This window comes from Procambarus clarkii, chromosome 81 (genome assembly GCF_040958095.1).
Source record: "Procambarus clarkii isolate CNS0578487 chromosome 81, FALCON_Pclarkii_2.0, whole genome shotgun sequence".
Lineage (NCBI taxonomy): Eukaryota > Metazoa > Arthropoda > Malacostraca > Decapoda > Cambaridae > Procambarus > Procambarus clarkii.
In genome coordinates, this window is record NC_091230.1 from 24638836 (window position 1) to 24649334 (window position 10499).

The 10499-nt window shown below is 48.2% G+C and overlaps 1 protein-coding gene across 4 annotated transcripts in view; it reads left to right on the forward strand.

Annotated features, from left to right (window-relative positions):
- LOC138358002 (hepatocyte nuclear factor 4-gamma-like) overlaps window positions 1-10499 on the forward strand; it is a 37914-nt gene that overhangs the window by 2413 nt on the left and 25002 nt on the right. The window contains exon 1 of one of the 4 annotated variants that reach the window (XM_069315420.1): window positions 7720-7954. The exons of the other annotated variants lie outside the window; for them this stretch is intronic. The gene's annotated coding sequence lies outside the window, so the exon portion shown is untranslated. Of the gene's footprint in view, window positions 1-7719; window positions 7955-10499 lie in introns of those variants that run through there. 4 annotated transcript variants of the gene reach the window in all.

The window sequence follows — 10499 nt, forward strand, 5'->3', positions numbered from 1 at the left end:
GACTCCTGTTAGCAGGCCAAGAGCTGCCCCTTCCCACAGCTCATGGTAAGCCTTACCCACTAGTTTTCCTGGAATACGACCCGCCAATTCGTTTAACAACCAGGTACCCATTCACTGCTGTGTGAACAGAGCCGTACAGTTAACGATTGGCTCCTAGTCAATCCTCCCCCGGCCAGGTTACGAACCCAGGCCAAATAAATCGCTGGCGAAGCGCTGGGCAAGTGTGTTAACCACTGCGCCATAGGGACTGTGCGCATATAGCCAATATCATGACGAATGTTGAGCAATGTAATATAGTGATCAGAGATGTACTGAAAACGTTCGACAAAGTCTGGCACACACCGGCCTAAAATACAATATATGTAAACTAGGAGGTACACAGAGATGTACACCCGGACTATGGAGCTGCCCAGACAACACGCCTGTTATCTGTTGCCCAGACAACACAACAGGTAAGGTCACCACAGGAGAGCTGCCCATCACCAGTGTTGTCAACATGTACACACCTGACCCCCCCCCCCATCATGGGGACAATATGTAGAGGCTGCAACTCTACAGACCAGGATGACCAAAGACCTGACTGGTCAACACAACCAAGGCGGCAGTACAAGTCATAAACCACTCTGAAAAACCAATGGCAAATATTAACTACCAACAAATAAAAGTTCCAAATAATACACATTACAAAACGAAATCCAGAGCCCATTACCCTTGACAACCAGCGAACCCAGCACACGGAGAATACCGAGACTCGAAGTAGACCAAGAATAAAAAATCACTTAAAATTGCAGAATAAACAGCAAAAACATGCTTAGACAAAGTGAGAAGACAGAGCCACACTTATACCAGGGTGTTGACCCCCTGCACCACGCACGCCCTCCACTGCCCCTCCACACCTTAAGGACAACTAACCTGTATAAACTACAGCAGAACAAAACACGGCACTAACAACAACAGCCAAACACCGTCCACCATGTGACCAAAACAATCCAGAAGCTCCATGAAGCCCTGAACATACAACCACACGAGAGAGAGAGATATAATCTGCCATTAAAACATGTACACAAGCTTCTGAGAACGTATGGGTGAGTGTAAGTGTTCATGTAAAGATAAAAATATTTTGACATACAAGAAATAAACTTCACAAACACTTGCAGCTTCGTGTTAAGAGAATAAGCTTAGGTTAGCTACCACACACACACACACACACACACACACATACACACACACACACACACACACACACACACACACACACACACACACACACACACAGAGCAAGGTAGACAGTCCATCTCTTATCCCACTCTGTATTCCACATTTTCAAACTTTCCTCGACCTTTCCATTTTGTTTGTTTAAAAAAATATAGAATATAGAATATGATAAACCACCTCACCCCTTCCATCCCTCCCATGCCTCACAGCTTCCCTCACCCCCCCCCCTCACCACTTCTACCTAACCCTTCCCCCCCCGAAAACCACCACCACTACCACAGTGCTTATCTGATAACATCAGCAGATGTCTCTCCCACACTATCTGTCCCACACGTCTACTCTTCCATCACCTGTCTATTAATAGACTACCTGTTCCACCGGAACACTATCTACTAACCTAACCCCCCTCAACACTACGCATCTACCCCCTCAACACTACTCATCTACCCCCTCAACACTACGCATCTAACCCCTCAACACTACTCATCTACCCCCTCAACAGTACTCATCTACCCCCTCAACACTACGCATCTACCCCCTCAATACTACTCATCTACCCCTCAACACTACTCATCTACCCCCTCAACACTACTCATCTACCCGTGTTTATCATGCCAGGTAAGAGTGAAGCTGCAGAAGGGTTGAGCAGGCGTCGGCGGCGCCACCGTGGCGTATACTTAATACAGACAATTCTTTTGATTAAAACTTGATTTTCCATACATAATATTGCGTTTAATTCATCGTTAAACACATTAGGGAAGTAGGGCGAGTGTTTCACCTAGATGCACTCACCTAGATGCACTCACCTAGACGCACTCACCTAGACGCACTCACCTAGATGCACTCATCTAGGTGCACTCACCTAGACGCACTCACCTAGATGCACTCATCTAGGTGCACTCACCTAGACGCACTCACCTAGATGCACTCATCTAGGTGCACTCACCTAGACGCACTCACCTAGACGCACTCACCTAGACGCACTCACCTAGATGCACTCACCTAGACGCACTCACCTAGATGCACTCATCTAGGCGCACTCACCTAGACGCACTCACCTAGACGCACTCACCTAGATGCACTCATCTAGAAGCACTCACCTAGATGCACTCACCTAGATGCACTCATCTAGGCGCACTCACCTAGATGCACTCACAGGGAAAGTGCGTCAGCTTCTATGTACCGCCATCCCTTTACGAACCCTAAGCCCCGCGACCTGTAGTAGCCCAAGACATGAACGAACCCAAGACATGAATGAACCCAAGACATGAATGAACCCAAGACATGAATGAACCCAAGACATGAACGAACCCAAGACATAAACGAACCCAAGACATGAATGAACCCAAGATATGAATGAACCCAAGACATAAACGAACCCAAGACATAAACGAACCCAAGACATGAACGAACCCAAGACATGAATGAACCCAAGATATGAATGAACCCAAGACATAAACGAACCCAAGACATAAACGAACCCAAGACATGAACGAACGCAAGACATGAACAAACCCAAGACATGAATGAACCCAAGACATGAATGAACCCAAGACATGAACGAACCCAAGACATGAACGAACCCAAGACATGAACGAACCCAAGACATGAACGAACCCAAGACATGAATGAACCCGAGACATGAACGAACCCAAGACATGAATGAACCCAAGACATGAATGAACCCAAGACATGAATGAACCCAAGACACGAACGAACCCAAGACATGAATGAACCCAAGACATGAATGAACCCAAAACATGAACGAACCCAAGACATGAATGAACCCGAGACATAAACGAACCCAAGACATGAACGAACCCGAGACATGAATGAACCCAAGACATGAATGAACCCAAGACATGAATGAACCCAAGACACGAACGAACCCAAGACATGAATGAACCCAAGACATGAATGAACCCGAGACATGAACGAACCTGAGACGTGTTGGAACTTTCCACAGCTGATTATTTTCGGAGGTTCACTCTTGGGTATAATTTTTCATAAAAAAAATTACGATCTTGGGTGTTTAGAGCGGTTAATTCTGGACAAACAAACATAGCGGTATAGGCTGTCCATTATGGCCCGAAAAAGGGAAATTCGCTTTCAATGTAGACAAAATAAATACAAAAATAAGCATTTAAAATATTGAAGCAAAACGGTAAATTTCTTAAAAAGTTATAGGGAAAAACCAATGGTTACCTACAACAATAGGGGGTACCAGTAACGACAAGGGGTACCAACGACAGGGGTACCAATAACAACAACAGGTGTACCAACGACAGGGGTACCAATAACAACAGGTGGACCAACGACAGGGGTACCAATAACAACAGGTGGACCAACGACAGGGGTACCAATAACAACAGGTGGACCAACGACAGGGGTACCAATAACAACAACAGGGGTGCCAACGACAGGGGTACCAATAACAACAGGTGGACCAACGACAGGGGTACCAATAACAACAGGGGTGCCAACGACAGGGGTACCAATAACAACAGGTGTACCAACGACAGGGGTACCAATAACAACAGGTGTACCAACGACAGGGGTACCAATAACAACAACAGGTGTACCAACGACAGGGGTACCAATAACAACAACAGGGGTGCCAACGACAGGGGTACCAATAACAACAACAGGTGTACCAACGACAGGGGTACCAATAACAACAACAGGGGTGCCAACGACAGGGGTACCAATAACAACAACAGGTGTACCAACGACAGGGGTACCAATAACAACAACAGGGGTGCCAACGACAGGGGTACCAATAACAACAGGTGTACCAACGACAGGGGTACCAATAACAACAGGGGTGCCAACGACAGGGGTACCAATAACAACAGGTGTACCAACGACAGGGGTACCAATAACAACAACAGGTGTACCAACGACAGGGGTACCAATAACAACAACAGGTGTACCAACGACAGGGGTACCAATAACAACAACAGGGGTGCCAACGACAGGGGTACCAATAACAACAACAAGTGTACCAACGACAGGGGTACCAATAACAACAGGTGTACCAACGACAGGGGTACCAATAACAACAACAGGTGTACCAACGACAGGGGTACCAATAACAACAACAGGGGTGCCAACAACAGGGGTGCCAACAACAGGGGTACCAACAACAACAGGTGTACCAACGACAGGGGTACCAATAACAACAGGTGTACCAACGACAGGGGTACCAATAACAACAGGTGTACCAACGACAGGGGTACCAATAACAACAACAGGTGTACCAACGACAGGGGTACCAATAACAACAGGTGTACCAACGACAGGGGTACCAATAACAACAACAGGGGTGCCAACGACAGGGGTACCAACAACAACAACAGGGGTGCCAACGACAGGGGTACCAACAACAACAGGTGTACCAACGACAGGGGTACCAATAACAACAACAAGTGTACCAACGACAGGGGTACCAATAACAACAGGTGTACCAACGACAGGGGTACCAATAACAACAGGTGTACCAACGACAGGGGTACCAATAACAACAAGTGTACCAACGACAGGGGTACCAATAACAACAGGTGTACCAACGACAGGGGTACCAATAACAACAACAGGTGTACCAATAACAACAACAGGTGTACCAACGACAGGGGTACCAATAACAACAGGTGTACCAACGACAGGGGTACCAATAACAACAGGGGTGCCAACGACAGGGGTACCAACAACAACAACAGGGGTGCCAACGACAGGGGTACCAACAACAACAGGTGTACCAACGACAGGGGTACCAATAACAACAACAGGTGTACCAACGACAGGGGTACCAATAACAACAGGGGTACCAACGACAGGGGTACCAATAACAACAACAGGGGTGCCAACGACAGGGGTACCAACAACAACAGGTGTACCAACGACAGGGGTACCAATAACAACAGGTGTACCAACGACAGGGGTACCAATAACAACAGGTGTACCAACGACAGGGGTACCAATAACAACAACAGGTGTACCAACGACAGGGGTACCAATAACAACAGGGGTACCAACGACAGGGGTACCAATAACAACAACAGGGGTGCCAACGACAGGGGTACCAACAACAACAACAGGGGTGCCAACGACAGGGGTACCAACAACAACAGGTGTACCAACGACAGGGGTACCAACAACAACAACAGGGGTGCCAACGACAGGGGTACCAACAACAACAACAGGGGGGCCAACGACAGGGGTACCAACAACAACAGGGGGCCAACGACAGGGGTACCAACAACATCAGAGGTGCCAACGACAGGGGTACCAACAACAACAACAGGGGTGCCAACGGCAGCGTTACCAACAACAACAGGGGTACCAACGGCAGGGTTACCAACAACAGGGGTACCAACGGCAGGGGTACCAACAACAACAGGGGTGCCAACGGCAGGGGTACCAACAACAACAGGGGGCCAACGGCAGGGTTACCAACAACAGGGGTACCAACGGCAGGGGTACCAACGGCAGGGGTACCAACAACAACAGGGGGCCAACGGCAGGGTTACCAACAACAACAGGGGTACCAACGGCAGGGGTACCAACAACAACAGGGGGCCAACGGCAGGGGTACCAATAACAACAACAGGGGTGCCAACGGCAGGGGTACCAACAACAGGGGTACCAACCACCTCAACAATAACAAACAGCTCCATTGTGTGTAAAACGTGTATGTGTGTGTACTCACCTATTTGTCCCTGCAGGATCGAACATTGGCTCTTGGATCCCGTCTTTCTAGCCGCCGGTTATTTAAAGCAATGACTCCTGTCCTATCTCTCTCTATCATAACTACTTTTAAAATTATAAATAGAGTTTTGCTTCCGCAACTTGTTCCTTTAGTTCATTCTAGTTTCCCACTACTCTTACGCTAAAAGAAAACCTTATAATATCCCTATGACACATCTGAGTCAAGCGTTCATCCATGCCCCTTTGTTCTCTTGGTATTTAGTATGACCATTTTCTCTATTTCCACTTTGTCAATCCCCCTAAGTATTTTTATGTCTCTATAATATCTCTCCACTATCTCCTTTTTTTTGTCTAGCGTCGTCAGGTTCAGTTTCTTCAGTCGCTCTTCATACCCCATCCCTCGTAATTCTGAGACAAGCCTCGTCGCAAACTTCTGAACCTTTCCCAGTTAATATGTGTGTTTCTTCAGGTCGGGGCTCCATGATGGCGCGACATGCAGTAAGACTGGTCTTACATAGTCTTACTTTAAGGATTCTTCGCGGCAGGGGATCGTATTCCAGGGACCTGCCCGAAACGCTACGCGTACTAGTGGCTGTACAAGAATGTAACAACTCTTGTATATATCTAAAAAAAAAAAAAAAAAAAAAAAAAAAAAACCATACTCAGGGTAAAGCGCTCTGAAGGCCTTCTTACTTAGGTTTCTGAATGTTCTAACTTTTGCTAACGTAGAGTACGCAACTGTTATAATTTTTATATGTGCCTCAGGAGTTAGATTTGGTGTTACGTCCACTCCCAGATATCTTTCTCGAATTATCCCAGATAGGTAGTTTCCCTTCTTTGTGTACCGTCCCTTTGGTCTCCTGTCACATTTCCATAACTATACACTTGCTCGTGTTGAATTCCGGTATCCATTTCTCCGATCATTTCTGCAAGCTGTTCAATTCCTCTCGGAGGATCCTACAATCCTCATCTGTCACAACTCGTCTCATTAATTTTGCGTCATCCACAAACCGACATATAGGACTCAACTCCTGTAGACATAACGTTTATGTATATTAGAGAGATGGAACTGGTCCCAGCACCGACCCTCGAGGCACTCCACTCGTTACTGTTCGCCAGTCCGACTTCTTTCCCTTTACTGATACTATCTGGCTCCTGCCTGTTAGGTAATTCCTTACCCATGTTAGTAGTTTTCCGCTTACTCCCGCCTGCCTCTCAAGTTTGAATAGCAGTCTCATGTGCGGTACTGTATCAAAGACTTTTTGGCAGTCCAGAAATATGCAGTCTGCCCATGCTTCCTTGTCCTGCCTTAGTCTTGTTATTTTATCATAGAATTCCAGAATTATTAGGCATTATTCGAGGATTGTAAACTCACCTAGTTGTGCTTGCGGGGGTTGAGCTCTGGCTCTTTAGTCCCGCCTCTCAACTGTCAATCAACTGTGTGTGTGTGTGTGTGTGTGTGTGTGTACTCACCTAGTTGTACTCACCTAGTTGTGTTTGCGGGGGTTGAGCTCTGGCTCTTTGGTCCCGCCTCTCAACCGTCAATCAACAGGTGTACAGATTCCTGAGATTCCTGAGTGTGTGTGTGTGTGTGTGTGTGTGTGTGTGTGTGTGTGTGTGTATGTGTGCGCGCGTGCGTGCGTGCCTCACCCTGGCCGTCTCGGTCAGTGCCACACACACCGGCCCAACCATTCACAAGATGTTATGCAAGTAGTGAACGTTGGACTTCGGTGAAGGAGAGAGCCAGCAGCACTGGTCGTCAGGCAGTGACTAACATCCTGCGACCCTTGTACCTCCTCATATCTCCATCCAGACTTGTAAATAGCCTGACGTAAATGACCAGTCAACGTTGACCTTCGCCCCGACCTCACTGTTTACATACTGCTGGTGTGTTTACATACCTTCTATCCCCCCATGTTGTGTGGGTAGCTGCGCATGTTTACATGACGCAAAACGTTGCTTATAGGCAATGTGAATATATTCTGAACGTTTTGAATGGAGGGGCGCGCTTCGACGCTGGCTTGGACTTGACGTGAGTACCCTACGACATATCTTTCACTCTACTGACCCGAGTTAATGTCCTCAGGCTCTTTTCTGAGGCTATCTACGGCATCTCTTGGATGCTCCCATATAGTCAAGATGGCTTGGCACTTTCTCATAATTACCTTTACTTGAATGTTCTCTCAATAGGGAGTTTGATGAGATCAGTGCGTGTGTGTGCGCGCTATCCGGAAAACTTCACTACATTCGAAAACTGTGCTGTTTTGGTGTTTTCTCAAAGGTGTTATCCGGGCCAAGTCTTACATCGCCGCAGAGACTCGGTTTCAGAGTACTTGCAGCATCCTTTTAATGTGCATCCTGCCACCCCGGGCAGCCAGACACAGCAAGAAATAAGGGAATACTGCCTTCTGGAACCTCGGCACCTCTTGATGCCAGACAATATGACGCTCCAGGAGCCTTCCTCAGGGACCTGGGCACCGTATTGGGCAAGGGGGCCTATCTCAGGGACCTGGGCACCGTATTGGGCAAGGGGGCCTACCTCAGGGACCTGGGCACCGTATTGGGCAAGGGGGCCTACCTCAGGGACCAGGATGGAATAGGATGATAGGGGGGAGGGTGAAGGAGATGACAGCAAAGGAAGGTGAAGAACAGGAAAGGGAAGGAAGGAAAGGCGAGGGTGAGTGGAGTTTCAGAGTTCAACTTTGTCATAATTATTCTGGAAGAGGTCCTCGTCCAGGAGTTAGAGAGCAAAGGTTTACGTCGCCTGGTACTCTCCTCTCTCAGCCATGTCAATATGTTATCGGGTCTTGACCGTCTCCAAACTCGTCAAGATTCTGGCTATACATAGTCACATGCCCTTCGTTGTAGGGGAAGGTGGTGCGCATTTGGGGATAAAGCTATTCTAGCTAACAAGGACACCATAGTTGTCTGGCTGTGTCCAGAGCACAGGTTTCCCTCGGCGTCCGCCCATCTCCGTAGCAATATAATCAGTGTTGGTGAATGGAGAACCATATAAAAGTAATAATAATATGGACATCCAAGGCGGACCCGGCCAGTTCTGCAGTCACTGCCCGCTCTCCCTTCCCAACACCTTCGTGTTGGGAAGTCTCGGAGAGCCTGCAGGATCCAGGGTAGGTCAAGTTGATTTCCCGGTTGCAATTCTTATCCATGCAGTAGCTCAGTCGATTAAGGCGCGTGTGTGATCCTCTCGGACGTAGGTTCGAACCCTCGTCACGGCCCTTGTGGATTTGTTCACCTTCGTCTTCAAGATGAAGGTGACGCTCAGTGTAAACTGTCCATGGTGGTAGGGAAGTGTTGAAATCTATTTTGTCTTCATTTGTGTGTGTTTTAGGGAGCCGGGAGAGTGTTGGCAGCCGTCGCAGCATCACCGTGAGGCTGCGACGCTAAGTGTGGCAAACTTGATCACCCCGCCGACCATGTCCCGCCATGTTTCTCCTCAAACAAAATTAATTCTCGGACTGTCGCGCTGACGCATTCTAGGCCACACGCACATCATCTTCCCCAGGTTGGGCACCATGACGAGCGTCACGGTGTGGTGCAGGAGGGCAAGGCTTCACCAGCCCCCTACCCTGCCTGCAGGCCTTCGCGGAGGCGAGGAAGCTGCGCCCTCTGGAGGCTCCCTCCGTTGTAAGTTGACGTGAGCGCTCTCCTTCCTTGCCCCTTCTAATTAATGCTCAGATCATAGACAATCCTCTCACATAATAGGTCGCGTTTGTTACGGAATCGGCCAATCCTTTAAAAAATGCGATCTACTAGTAAGAATTAAAGAACCGTAATATCCTCCCCTGGCCCTAACACACTCCCCCCTCACCAGGGAAGCCTCTCCTCCCCTACTGGAAGGATGGTGTCAAACACACAATTACTACCTTCGTGTTAAGTATACAATCTTGCTTTGATTCCAAATACAAGAGTAAAACCGGAGTGGAGTAGCTCTGTGGCCCCCTCCACTCCAGTTTGAGTCATGACAGGGGAGAATTGACTAGGCACCACCTTTTCAGTTATGCATCTATTTTCACAGTGATATTCCTGCGCAGGCGTTAATCCTCTGGCTGGTCCACTGTTACTCATGTCTGCCTTACTCAGGCGGTGGATAACTTAGTTAGATTTTACTTTGTACCTGGTTGTTAACTGATTGGTGGATCGTGTTGCAGGTAAAACTAGTAGAGAACCATGATCTATGGGAACAAAGAGCTCTCAGCCTGCCAACAGGAGTCACAAGTTGTCTACTGCTGTACCCACCTGTGCCAAATAGATGATTGATAAAGATTAAGCCACCCAAGAGGTGGCACGGGTATGAATAGCCCGTAAGGCCAAATAGAGAATACGCAGACTATAAGAACCCTTCCACCCTACTCCTTGCTCACATTCAGCACCGCTCCTGTGCCAGGTAAGTCCACCACGGGCTCACCATAGCCTGTGCTACTGGTCCCGCTCCTGTGCCAGGTAAGTCCACCACGGGATCACCATAGCCTGTGCTACTAGCCCCGCTCCTGTGCCAGGTAAGTTACGGGCTCACCATAGCCTGTGCTACTGGCCCCGCTCCTGTGCCAGGTAAG